Raw genomic sequence first — 14,099 nt, 5'->3', positions numbered from 1 at the left:
GTCTGTTAGGTTCTACAATGTTCAATCTGCAGATTTTTCCATTTATAGGATGGATGCTGGAAGGAACTGGATATCAAAGAAAAGTCAGACAGTTTATGAACTCCTCTTTTTAAGAGACACATTTTTTCCAAGTAGAGCCTGTGGAGAAGGTAATAAGAGCAGTACTTCTTTTGCCATTTAGTTTGGGTTCACATTTCACATCTGAAAATGCAGGAAGAAAGGGGTTCTGATGTTATTTGAGCCAATCCTAACTTCAATTCTCCTGGCATTTATCTCTCTTGAGTATGAAAAGCTTTTTTTTGAAGTCAGAACTCCAGGCATGCAGGAAGAAGAAATTTGTCAAGAGAACTGAATTTGGGAAGATTAAAATGTAGTTTTAATAGAGTTGTAGCTGACACATGTCAAGGAGATAAAAGAAATATTTTGGATTCAAAGAACAGTGCTGAACTATAAAGCACTACTTTAAAAATACATATTATTTTGACTGAAATTTGTACAGAAAAAAATCAATATAATCAACCACTCTAGTAAATGGATGCTTCATTTTTTAAATGGGGGAAGAAAAAAAAAAAAGCCTTCACTGAACACATTTGTTAAATGTTTTTGAACAGGCAATATTTCTGATGTACTTAACTTCAAGGTTTTTTCCCTTTCCAATTTCATCTGGAGCAATTCCCATACAAACAACTTTATTAACTCTAAATGAAAGTTGGTAAATTATCTCCATAGTACTAACATAGTTGCAATAGAATATCAGAATCTGAAAGGTTCGAATGAATAGAAATTTGAAAATGATCTGGTAATCTCTGCCCAAACAGAACAATTATGTAAAACATTTATCTTCATGAAGAAAAGAAATATGAAGTTCTCAGAGATTTATTTTAACATTTAACCCATCTCATTAGTATTTTCTCTGACACTCAGCTCCCTAAACTACAGAGTGCAAAGGTAAGAGTTTTACCATCAAATGAAATTCCCTTGTAAATGTCCTAGGAAATGACTGCTGAAAATAGAGGTCAGTTTGTGTCTTTCACATCTAAGGTAATCCTGAGGCGTTTTCATGACTTGTTTGCCTCAAATTTTCTGATTTGTGTAATTATGAGGAAAGATCAAATATGAGAAAAAAAACTTTTTACAGTTGCAAGTAATGTGTTATAATAGTACTGTCAACAGTGGAAGAGCAGCCTGGAGCACGAAGTTTGGCTCAATAAATACTTCTTTTTGCTAGTTTATCAGCTCACTGCCTCATAAATCACGATCACCAGATAAAACTTCAAGGCTGATTCAGTCTAAGGGAAAAAAGCAGACATTTAAGTTACTCTCTCCCTTGCTAAATATGCAGATATATAAAGGATGTGAGGGGAGAATTGATTTAGGGAGAGGTAAGGAATTCAGTTTGTCAGACAGTGTTTGGGGTGCCTTCGTATCACACAAGTAGACAAGGACATCTGGCCATTGGCTGTTCTGCTCTGAAGCTCAGGGGAGCCTTGCAGATTATGCATACGGACTCAGGGACCTGGGCACTGACAATGGCTGAAACCATAAGAATAGGGGCAAATCCCGCAGCTAATAGGTGTGAAGTGGGAAGAGATGAGGACCTGAGTAATGATTCCATAGTTGAGATGGGCAGAGGGGAGGAGGTGATAAAAGAGACTGAGAAGGTAATGGTCAACCATTGTGTCAAGGTAAGAGAGTCAGCAGGAAAGAATATGCCATTGTGTCTAGAGCTACCAGGAAGTCAAATAAGATGAGAATGGAAGACTGACCTTTGGACTTAAAAAAAGATTGTTTGTGGCAAATGATTTTGTGAAAGCAAATCCAGATCCTTTGGTTTAGGTAGTGATTGGGAAGGGAGGAAGTGGAACAAGAGGTATAAACAGATTTTGGAGATGTGTGACCATGAAGAAGAAGACAGAGATAGGGCCGATGTTTGAGGGAACGTGGTAACCAGGAGAGGTTTGATGCTGTCTGCTATAAAGGACGAGGCTAATGGTAGAGCAGCATAAGAATGATCCAGAGATTGTGGTCCTTTGAAAAGACCCAAGGAGATGGGAACTAGAGGTGGGGGGCCTGACCATGTAACTTGCACAGCCAGTATCCTTGTTTTATAGGGAAAAAAAATAAGAAAAGAATCTGATGCTCCAGAGAGAGTCAAGCATGCATTCAATTCCTGATTCCATCTCCCACTATCTATGTCCTTAGGCAAGTTTATGCACATAGAGTAGAGATAATTATATCTATTGCAGGGGTGAGACATGTAAGGGACATGTATGAAGTGCCAATAACACAGTGCCTTGCATGTGATAAGCACACAGGAGGTTGCCACAGGGCTGGGGGGACAACGGTCAATGATGTAGCAGTTGTTGTGATGATTGTGGTTGTGGGGGGAACTGTAGGAGTATCAAGTTACAGAACAGCCTGTATACCTCCCTCATGACTCCAAATTCACCATCTGATACCATGCTGCACTCAAGAAAAATCAAACTATTTTGAATTAAATGAAAACACATCTTGTCAAAATGTGTAAGGTGCAGCAAAAGCAGTTCTTAAAGGGACATTTGTAGCACTAAATGCAAACATTAGAAAAGTTAATAAAATTGAAAATAGGAAAACAATAGAGAAAATCAATGAAATCAAAAGCTGATTCTTTGACAAGATCAATACAATTGATAAACCTCTAGCCAGGCTAACAAAGGAAAAAAAAAAAAGGGTGAAGACAAAAATTACTAATACAAGAAATGAAAGAGGAGCCATTACTACAGATCCCACAGACATCAGAAGGATAAAAAATGAGTATCAAGAACAACTTCATGTCCACAAATTTGATAACTTAGATGAAATGGACCGATATCTTGAAAGATACCACACTCATCACATCAATGATAACACAGGTGTGTCTTCTTCTCTGGTTTTTCCTGAACCTCTGTTCTGGATCCTTTTCCTCACTCTGTTAGTAGATTGTTCTCATGCTTATCTCAGTACAAACCACTTAGTAAGATATGTAAACACGTTTCTTAAATAAATGAGTTTTCCCTACTTTACATCCTCAGCCTTCTCCTTTTCTCTCTAAACTCATGTCTTATGGCACTATCAAAATTTTAACTATCAACTCCATGGAGATAATAATTCAGCATCTCCACAAACATCAGCCTTTACATGGTTCTTGCACATATTCACCTGCACACAAGTTCATAGCTGGAGAGAAGGGAAGTTTTCAGAAACTGAAGTTAGTTTAGTACGGCTGAATTCTATCCCTCAGCCTTCTTTGTTTCTAGATCACTCCTGCATCCTAGGATCTGCCTTCTTTCATCCTCATTTTTTAAACTTAGAATAAGCTTCAGGATTTACCTTTAAATTCCCAGTTTTCTATGGGTCTCCTGGGTAATGGAAATGTGCTAGCCAACTTTCTGGCAAATGAGCTGCTTTGGGTGGGAGGAGTGAGTCACAATTCTGGGGCCATATCCACTGACGTTAGAAATGACACATCCATTCAGTTATTTTCTTCTCTCCTTTGAGCTCCATTTCTTCCCTTCTCACATCATAACACTGACCAGATTTTTACATATGCCTGATGAGTTTCATTAATCTTCTCTTCCACCCTCACAACTCCAAAGGGCCAGGTAATCTTTATTTTCTCAAAAGTCATAAGGGGAAATTACAATATTATTTTTGCTAGCTGCATCCCAAATAATATTTAAACCCTCCCTCAGCGCTAAAATGCTACCTTATGGTCATAACCCACATTCAGTTCTTACTAATTACTCACCTCTCTGAGGTAGTATGTGGTTATACAAGCGGGGCATGGTCTGTGTCAAGAGCCAAGACTTTGGAGAATGAAAAGACCAAATTAAATCACTTCGATGTTTTGCTAGAATCTTCCTGTGGCTCCTCCAGGTGTAATCTCTAGCCTGCTCTGGGGTCTGGAAGGCCTGCTTGTATCCAAGCATCAGTGGCCTCCCATGCCCTTGAGTTCCAAGGGCTCAACCATTGGGCATTATTGGCAAGAGATTTGTTGGTGGTAAGAGAGAGAGGAAAGGGTATTCACCTCTCCAGCTCCTCACAGAGTGGCAGCACTGCCCATGGTCTGGTACATCCCTCCACTGCAGAGGACAGCTCCTCTCTGGGTGGCCCATTCACCCCTAACTGTGACCTCTCTCCAGATTCCAGTAGCCACTCCATCCCCTAGGTGCTCTGTTGTAGGGGCAACAATGGTTCAGCTCACTCTTACTAGTCCTGGGAAACAACACTATCCCTTGTGATTTTCCAACACCATTTCTACATCTTTGAAAAATAGTCCCTTTATTAAATGTTTCTCAAATATTAAATTTAACCATGCCACATGTTTCCTGTGGGGACCATGATGGACATAAACACTTAGTATGTGGCGTTATGCCACTTAGCTTACTACTATAAACCCATATTCCTCATTGGTAGGGTAGGAATCATATTACCTATCTGTAAGAATTTTTGTGAAAACTAGAGATAGCAATCCTTTCTAAAAGTAGAAAACTCAAGCTCCATATAATCAAGATGAGTGTAATATCATAAAAATAAATTTCTGCATAGACAAAATGGAAAGGACAAAAGACAAACTGGGAAACATGCTTGTCACATATACAATAAATAAACCTGTTAAACATGCAATGAACTCATTAATCAAAGTAAAGAACTATAAAATGAATGCAACAGAAAAATGACTAAATGTAGTCAGCAAGAGGAATAATATACAAGGAATTTCGCATTTTCAAAAGATGCCAAACCACAATCTTGTAAAAAGAAATGGAAATTAAAACCACAGTGAGGTAAGTTTTGTTGTTGTTTTTACCTACTGAATGGGAAAAGATCAAAAAGTAGTACAATACATTCTGTTGATGAGTATGTCGGGTAATCTGAACTCTCATAGGTCATTGACAGGAATATGAATTGGTACAACCATTTTGGAGTGAAATTTAACAATATCTAATAAATAAAAAATGCATATATCCTCTGGCCCAGCAATTTCACTTCCAGAAATTAATTTTATTGCTATACACACACAAGTGAGCAAGATGCATGTACAAAACTATTCATTACAGCACTGTTTGCAGATTCAAAAGGTGGGAACACTCTAAGTTTTCATCAGTGTCGGACTAGTGCGGAGGCTTCGTCCCCTACAGGTTTCCCAGAATTCCTGTCCTTGGGCCAGACGTGGAGGGAAGAAGTGAAGCGTGTATTGAGTCTGAAGGCTGGTGCATGGCAGGTGTTAGTGCATGGCAGGTGTTAGACCACCTGCTGCTCATGGACTTGCAGGTTGGGGCAGCAGCCAGGTGTGTAACACTTGCTGCATTTCATCTTTCAGGGTCCCTAAATCCTGGCCAGGTGTGAGTTTGGCTACATGGTAAGGCCAACAGCTTAACCTGCAGGTCATCTGATGGTCAACAATAAAGGTAGTGAGAGAAAACCATGGTTTCACCTTATCTTCATGGGCTCCAGTTTGTCCTTGGTCCTCCCTCCATGACCAGCAACTTTATGACCAACTGCCAACCCCACCTGCCCACTTCCAACCAAGCACCAAGTGCCAAGTCGATAGACTCACACAGGCTGCTGGTTTTAACAGCTTCCATTGCTCAAGGTCTGATTCTTCTAGATCTCCAGAGGCCCTGCTTCCCCGATCAAGCCCCAGCTGATACAATTAGTTAAATAAACCATGATTATATAGCCATCAAAAATAATGAGGTAGATTTATAAATGGACAATAAAGCAATGTCCAAGATTATATTAAGTGAGAAAAGTAAGGTTCAGAAAAAATGTATAGCATATGTCACTTTGGGGGTTAAAATAAAAAGGGAAGAAAAGCACACACATATGCTCAACACTAATCCATACATGTGCCTGCTTGTCATGGACATTGCTGGAAGGATACATAAGAGCATGCTAACTTTCCTCTGGGGAAGAGAACTGGGAAGGACAGAGAGCATGATATTTCTTTGTACTGTTAGAGGGGTTTTTTAATATATCCCTGTATTTATTTTTTTTTAATATTTTTATTTTATTTTATTTTATTTTGTCGATATACATTGTGGTTGATTATAGTTGCCCCTTACCAAAACCTCCCTCCCTCCTCCCTCTCCTCCCTCCCCCCCAACAATGTCCTTTCTGTTTGCTTGTCGTATAAACTTCAAGTAATTGTGGTTGTTATATCTTCTCCCCCCCCCCGGTTTTGTGTGTGTGTGTGTGTGTGTGTGTGTGTGTGTGTGTGTGTGTGTGTGTGTGAATTTACATATTAATTTTTAGCTCCCACCAATAAGTGAGAACATGTGGTATTTCTCTTTCTGTGCCTGACTTGTTTCACTTAATACAATTCTCTCAAGGTCCATCCATGTTGTTGAAAATGGCAGTATTTCATTCGTTTTTATAGCTGAGTAGTATTCCATTGTGTAGATGTACCACATTTTCCATATCCACTCATCCAATGATGGACATTTAGGCTGGTTCCAACTCTTGGCTATTGTAAAGAGTGCTGCAATGAACATTGGGGAACAGGTATACCTTCGACTTGATGATTTCCATTCCTCTGGGTATATTTCCAGCAGTGAGATAGCTGGGTCATATGGTAGATCTATCTGCAATTGTTTAAGGAACCTCCATACCATTTTCCATAGGGGCTGCACCATTTTGCAGTCCCACCAACAATGTATGAGAGTTCCTTTTTCTCTGCAACCTCGCCAGCATTTATAGTTCAGAGTCTTTTGGATTTTAGCCATCCTAACTGGGGTGAGATGGTATCTCAATGTGGTTTTGATTTGCATTTCCCGACAATTAACAGAGTTAAAAGACAACCAACAGAGTGGGAGAAAATATTTGCAAAATATACATCTGACAAAGGATTAATATCCAGAATATATAAGGAACTCAAACAACTTTACAAGAAAAAAATAAGCAACCCAATTAAATTTTTAAAAATAATAGTAGTGATGATTTAAAAATGAAATAACTCACTGATATCTCTTTGCATAAATCTCTTGAGCATAAGGGGTACTCAGTGAACATCTACCTCCTTTCAGTCCTTCCATCACCTTCTGGGCAGATTCATCAGTGCCCCCCGCCTCTGTGAGACAAGATGATGCTTGCATGTGTGTTGTGGACGTGATGAGCAGAATAAACCAGAAAATGAATAGGCATTCCTCTACTTTAGCTAATCTGAGAGCCGATGACACATCTAAAGTAAGGGCATCACTGCACATGAGCTTAGTTCTTGAAATGGCAAGCAAAGAGATAGTCCATGGTTGCTAAAAGAGCACAAGATCTCAAAAGTATAACAAGGGTGCAGGGTGAAGAGTAATATCTCCTATAGCTGTCAGCTTTCTATGTTTTACTTATATTGCCCTGGAAAAGGGGAAGTATGGACTCATAATGTTCAAAAATGTGTAATGCCCATAATGAGATAAAAACTCAAAAGCTGAATTCTGCTTTATTTATAGCTAAAATGTTTAAGAATATATTGGTATGTATATGTATTATAAATGTGTGTGTGTTTGTGTACACTAGGGCCATATGAATATTTTTTTTTATTTATAAGAATAAAAAGAGATTCTTCTGAATCACAGTGAGGAAAATATGCAATCTGGTTTAATGTATACTGGCAAAAAATATTTATAGCAGATTATAAATTTTGTAAAATATTCATACACAAATAAAAACACTCTGGTAAAAATATAAATTTAAAAATCCCACATTGCCTTGAACACAGCATATTTTTGGCTAACTGGTTGTAGGAATAAAAGTTGTAGAGTATAGGTTGTAGGCAGAGAAAACTAAACTCTGTCCTCCTCCCACTTACAGCGTGGGAAACAAAGCCACTCTTCTCAGATCACTTTCCCTGAGTAATTCCATTGGGGTTTCAGCAACATGACCTTGGTGCACAACAGCCGTTCCTCCCCATCCCATCCTTGTATTGCTCCCACCCCTGCAAATAGAGTGGGATTATATTTGAAGAAAAATAATAGGGCAGATGGACTCCAAAGACTGCACTAGCAAGGAGGTAAGGCAGAAAGAGAGAGGAAGAGCTATGTCAGAGATGTGAATTAACGATCGGCAAGATTGTCAGAGATCACAAAAGGCCACTTCATCATGTTACTCTCTGCTTGCAAGCCTTCTCCTTCTGCCTGGTCTCGACCATTGCTGTAAAGGGAAGCAACATGAAAAACAGACAAGATAGTTCAGAAATGAAGGAAAGTAATTTAAAAGGCCTGTAATACCATAACTGTTCTCTGTCAGACCAAAGGGCAGAATGACCTTCCATTCCTGAGCATCTAAACAGAACTCCATGTCCTATGTATGATGGAATCGCTGTACACGCCAGACTCCCATCAGCAGATGTTAAAACAACTGCTAATTTAAAACAAACAATTAAAGCACACTGACACATAATTATAATCCCTTTTCGACTGGTACGGTTTTTCTATGCTGATTAGTACTGGCAGATCAGACATCAAGCTTTCTGTAGGGAGTTTTCCTCTTTTAAATATCAATTGGTCAGAGAGCATCTGAGAAAAGGGATACGGCACCTATGAGCAGGCAACGTCTGCCCTGCGTGAGGCTGAGTTATCTCTCATCGCTCATGAGCATCGCGATCATTATTATTACCAGGCATTTATAGACCACCTTTCCTCTCCAACCAGCTTATAAATGGTTTTACAGATGGATTAGAAACAGCATGGATATGGATCAACTCACACAGCACCAAAGCACAGTCACCTCAAGGGGAAACGTGGGAACTTGTGTATAAATCAGGGTAACATTATGCTAGGGTTTAAGAACAACTGTGAAGAACGGCTTATTTGCTTGAAGCCACAGGGAATATTAGGTAAGCAAAGGACATTTCCTTCCCCTGGCTACAAGGTCAATGCTGCCTCATCAGCAGAAGCCTGGGGTTAATGAATCTGGCATCCAGATGGTAGTGCAGCCCAAGGACTAATGGGCAACATTTTAATCTCCTGGAAGGAGACCAATCAAGCTGCAGCCAAGACTTCCCAATGTCTCTGGGTCTTGCCAGCTGCAGCACTGGCCTCAGAGAAGAGATCCTGGGTTCAGACAACACAGCCAGAGACCTGGTGCTCACAAATCCACCAGCACACAGGAAGTCTGCATCCCAGTGTCCTCTTCTGCAAAATCAATATTGGCATTTTCCTACAGGATCCAACAAGACAAACCAATAGGTTTCTTGGCAGAACCTCTTCAAGCGCATAGGCCCATAGCTACCTCTGTTCTCAAAATCACCTGTTCTGACCCCATCAGAAGATGATCCGCTGAGCCTCCCTACATACTGAAAGTCCCACTGATGCCCCTCTACAGCAGTGTTTGAAAAGAACTAACAACCTCCTGTCAGTCTTGCTTTGCTGTGGAGACACAGAATCAATCTACTTTCCACAGTCTACAGCTATTAGAAGTGAATTTCCTCAGGGCAGTTATGGGAGATGCCAGTTTTTAAATGAGCATTGTCTAGATACTTGGATGGAAACCTGTTCTCTATGGCGTTTGGTGATTTTTGTAGCAAACCTCATAGTTTTTCAAATGATAGCAGTGACTACACACGCATGCTAAGTGAAAATAAATTTAGAAAATATTCCGAAAGCTCTAAAGGTAGCTTGGTTCCCACCCAGCTGCTAGTGAATAATAACACAATGTTTGTCAAACTCGACATGCATAGATTCCAGCTGACATGCAGACTGACTCAGTCTACCTGGGACAAGGCCTGAGATTCTGCATTTCTAATAAGCACCAATGTGCTCCTTATGCTGCAGGTCACTGGGCCACACTTGCAGGGGCAAAAAGCTAAAAGGTCACCTGTATCTTTCAAATCCCACATCTGAGGGACTCTTCCCAGACAAAACACTTGCATGGAAATTGTGCTGACCAGAATTCCTCGCAGTTCGTAATCAGATGTAATCAGAGCAGAACAACTCCTCAGAAACCCACCACTCAGGCAGCACAGAAAGGTCCTCAGGAGAGCAGTGAATTTGTGAGACGCCAGGCGGGCAGGGCTCTGGGCCAGGGGACCCACACGCAGGGGCTCACAGGCCAGTGGGGTGGGAGAGAGGCACCCCGAACAGAAAGGGCAGCCAACCACTGCTCTGTCTGAGAAACCAGAGTGCACAGCATGGGTGAGATGGCAGCACTGGCTGCCACTGGGGAAGGTATTCCAGGTATTCCAAAGTAACCATGCACCACGTTTTTTTGAAAGAACAGAAAAAGAAAAAAACAGGAAATGACAAATGGGAACCACTCAGAAGCCTCAGCGTAGGAGCCATGGTCCCCTGCTTAACAGTTGGTCCATGGACCTGATTGATTGACTATAGCCTATGTGGGTGTAAGTGTTATATTCAAGATTGGGATAAGCCTCTTCTGCCATGATCAGGTCATTCAAGTGGCTGGGGGGTGGGACTCTCCAGAGGTGCACCAGTAATCTGTAGACTTCTAGAGAGGGCTTGGCAATGTGGTAGACAGCAATTCATCCATTTTTTCACTTCATGTCATTTAAGTATCTTCCAGATGTGAAACATTGTGCAGAACGCTAAGATAGAAATAAAGATATGAGTGCTTAAAAGACTTCTCTATTTCCCCTATGTAGTGTGGTCTGTAGAACACAACAGGATCAGAAAACATTCATAGTAGTTAACATTGTTTACTATGTTTCAGGTACTGTACTAAAATGCTTTTTATGCATTATCCAAGGGGAAAAAAAGGACTAATATAGAGGAAACAGTAATTCTTCCTAGGGATTATTAAGCGATTGGTCAGGGCCTGTTATGCAATCTCCTGCAGAGGTGCTTTTCAGCAATCAGAGAGCATGACAGATGGCCCAGGCTTTCTAGACAGGGATGAAACAGAGTTGGTGTTTCTTACACATCCTCAGAGAAGGATGAATCTCAGTAGCTACTCCAGAACGTTTCAATGGGAGGTTTGATTTGGAATGTGAGCTTCACATCCCACTGGAAGTCAAATACGTAAAGAGCTATGTTGTTTCCAGCATTTGAAAAATTCTACTTTCTGCTTGTGACTTTGCTAAGTTGGAAATGGAAATGACAAAATGGTGCATTTCCAGTAAGTCTCTGTAGCTGGAGGGGTGATGACAGCCTTCCTCTCCAAAAAATATGCATGTATGTTTAGGCATGTGTGGTAAAACTCTTAAACCAGAGGCCAGCTGTTCAAAGTGGAATCGAGAAATAATATCTAAAGTTAGTTTGCCCTGCAGCTGTAGCATTGGAGTAGAGCTTGTTACAATCTTCCTCCGAGACTCTGCTGTCCCATTTCTGGAGCCTTTTATTGATAAATATGCCATTTGTTTACTGCCTCAGACTCTCCCAGCACTACCTGCATCCAGGAACTCAGAGAGAACTGGGCAGCCACATAGTTTATGTGTGAGATTAAAATTAGCCTCAATGATTTTCTTAATGGGGAAGAAATGGAGAAGTAAAAGCTCTCTCCTGCTGTAGCAAACCAAAGTGTGGGGTGACGAACAGCTTTTCTTCCACAATTTACTTTGCTCAAATTCAAAGCTGTTTTGTGATAGCCCAAGATCCCCTCAGAGGAACCTGTAGTTTTGCAGCAAATGCCATTTGCATGTGTTCATTGAGTCTCTATCAAGCTTCAAAAGATCCTCCCATGGTGCAGGCGCTAATGACTGCACTCCCCAGGAGCTTTTGCTCAAAAATGTTTTTCTACAATGACTTGCAAAAGCTCCCGGCCTACCTCTTGGAAAAATCTCAAATGTGATAATTAGAGCAACAGGCATTTTCCTATGATGAAGAGGTGTATGTGTCTCCGTGACAGGCATTTTAAATTCTTGGATTTCAGCATGCAAAATACAATGCAGTCATGGGGAAACACTTAGCTTCATAACATAAGGCAAACTGGAAGGTAAGGGGGATGTAATGCAGCTTTCTAAAGTAACCATAGCACGTTTGGAACTCAGGTCTTTCAGGCTAACAGCTCATTGTGCTCATTATGTAGAAGGGGCACCACAATGCAATAGAAAGACTATTTGCTTAGCAATCAGAGATCCGAGTTTAAAATTATTCTATGCTCTGTCAATTTCCAGCATTGTGCTCTGACAAAAGTCATCTAACATCTCTGAGCCTCTGTAACTTCATCTGTGCAGTGGAGATAATGATATCCATAACATCTATTTTGCTGAGAGGATTAAAATGAGACATAATGTAAAAGTTTCTTGAACAGTATAGTAGTCCCAGAGCAAGTTTCCTTTGCTCTTGCAGGGGCAGACAGAGGTGATCCCTTTTCTCCAGATCATAAGGGTCACGACCAACACTCCTATAATAATAGACAGGTTAACAAGAGAAAAGCAGAGCAGACTTGTTTATTCAAGGTTTTGCATAACACAGGAGCCTTCAAAAATGAAAACACAAAGACCCATGGAGAAATGTTTGTTTTTATGCTTAGATTCAATGAAGAATGGACAGCCATGTAGAAATGTGATTGGAGAAAATGTATGATCTGATGGTAATTGGCTGACGGGGGAAACCCAGCAAGGCCTGTCCATTCAGATTATTCTTGGCCTCTCTGTGCAGCATTCCTTCCTCCCAGGTATGGGGCAGGACCCTTCTGGAAGGAGGGTCTTATGACCTACAATCAGGCAAGTAGGCCAGAGAATTTCTTTAGAGCCAGCTCCTACACAGAAAGTCAGGGGAAGGATAGAGTAATATTTCTAGGTTTTCCATCTGGCTCAGGGAGAGGGATTCTGGTTTCTATGACCCACCTTGGGGAAGAGGAATTCTAGTTTCTATGCCCTGCCTTGGGGGAGAAAGGAACACAAGAGAGAGAAGGGCAGGAGAGTCAGTGTCCTTCAGTCCTGAGCACTCATGTGCCAAATCACTGTACGTCGGGTATAATTTTCTGAGCCCCAAGACTTTTCACTCACGGGCCTCTTCATAATCAGTTTTAATTCTAAAAAACAGGAAGGCAAGGCAAAATAATGAAGAAAAATGATTATATTAACCTAGAGGCAATGGAATCATAAAAGAAAAAAAAAATCCACCTTTGCCTCATGATGTAAACAATAAAGGATTAGAGATAAAAACCAGATACGACTGTCTTGGAGAACTTCATGTTTGCTTATTTGCTTGTTTTCATGCTTGTCTTTTTTTTTTTTTTTTTTTTTTTCTGTGGTTTGATTTTTCAAGGCTGGAAAATTTTGTACAAGTGATCTAGCACAAATGTCTCATTTTGCCTTCTGAAAATGTATGTTCTGTGAGATAAACCCTGAATAGTTGTGAATTTTAGATAGTGGCAGAACATGGGACAAAGTCTACATTTTTCTGGCTCTCACATAATGTTATTTCTTATAATTATAATTTCTGTTCACTGACTCCCCTAGGACAAGGTTTTAAGAAGTCATCCTGTGATTCCCAGGAAGTCCTACAGAGATCCGAGTTCTTTCCTCACTTTACTGCTAATTTATAGTGTGACTTCCACAATTTTCTTAATGTCTCTAGATCAGCTTTCTCATCAACTTCTTATTTAGATCACCCAACCCCTTCAATTAGTCTAGTAAAGTAAATAAATAAAACCTCAGATTGGTTTTGATACAGTTTGCCCTTGACAGGCATTGCCATTCCATCACAGCACTACCCTAGTAAGAGCAGACTTGACCTCAGAATCCCTTACAACACTGAGGTCGACAGACACTGTCAATAAGCTATCATGGAAAATAAAACCTAATTGCCATCTTGAGATTAAATGAGCTCAAATTCTTCGATAATTTGATTTATTCCCATGGTTGATATTGGAGAATTAAATGCTTCTGAGTTTTTATACCTTGTCACCCATTTGTAATCATGGTTTCCTTCTAGGGCTACCCCACACTGATGGTTGGTGACTGGATTAATGACATAATGAAGCATGACCCAAAGTCCCCAAGCCTTTGTGTTCACATCAGTGATTCATTTGTTTCTACATAAGAAAACCCCTTGGAGTTGGTATAATCCCAAGAGTTAAAACAAAACAAACTTTTAATTTGCTTAAGCTATGTTCTTTTAGATAAATGTACGATTTTCATCAAGACTTTTGACTATTGATAGTGGTCTGAGGTTCTTCTAGTACTT

Source organism: Cynocephalus volans, chromosome 5 (genome assembly GCF_027409185.1).
Source record: "Cynocephalus volans isolate mCynVol1 chromosome 5, mCynVol1.pri, whole genome shotgun sequence".
Classification (NCBI taxonomy): Eukaryota; Metazoa; Chordata; class Mammalia; order Dermoptera; family Cynocephalidae; genus Cynocephalus; species Cynocephalus volans.
This window is presented reverse-complemented; position numbering follows the sequence as displayed.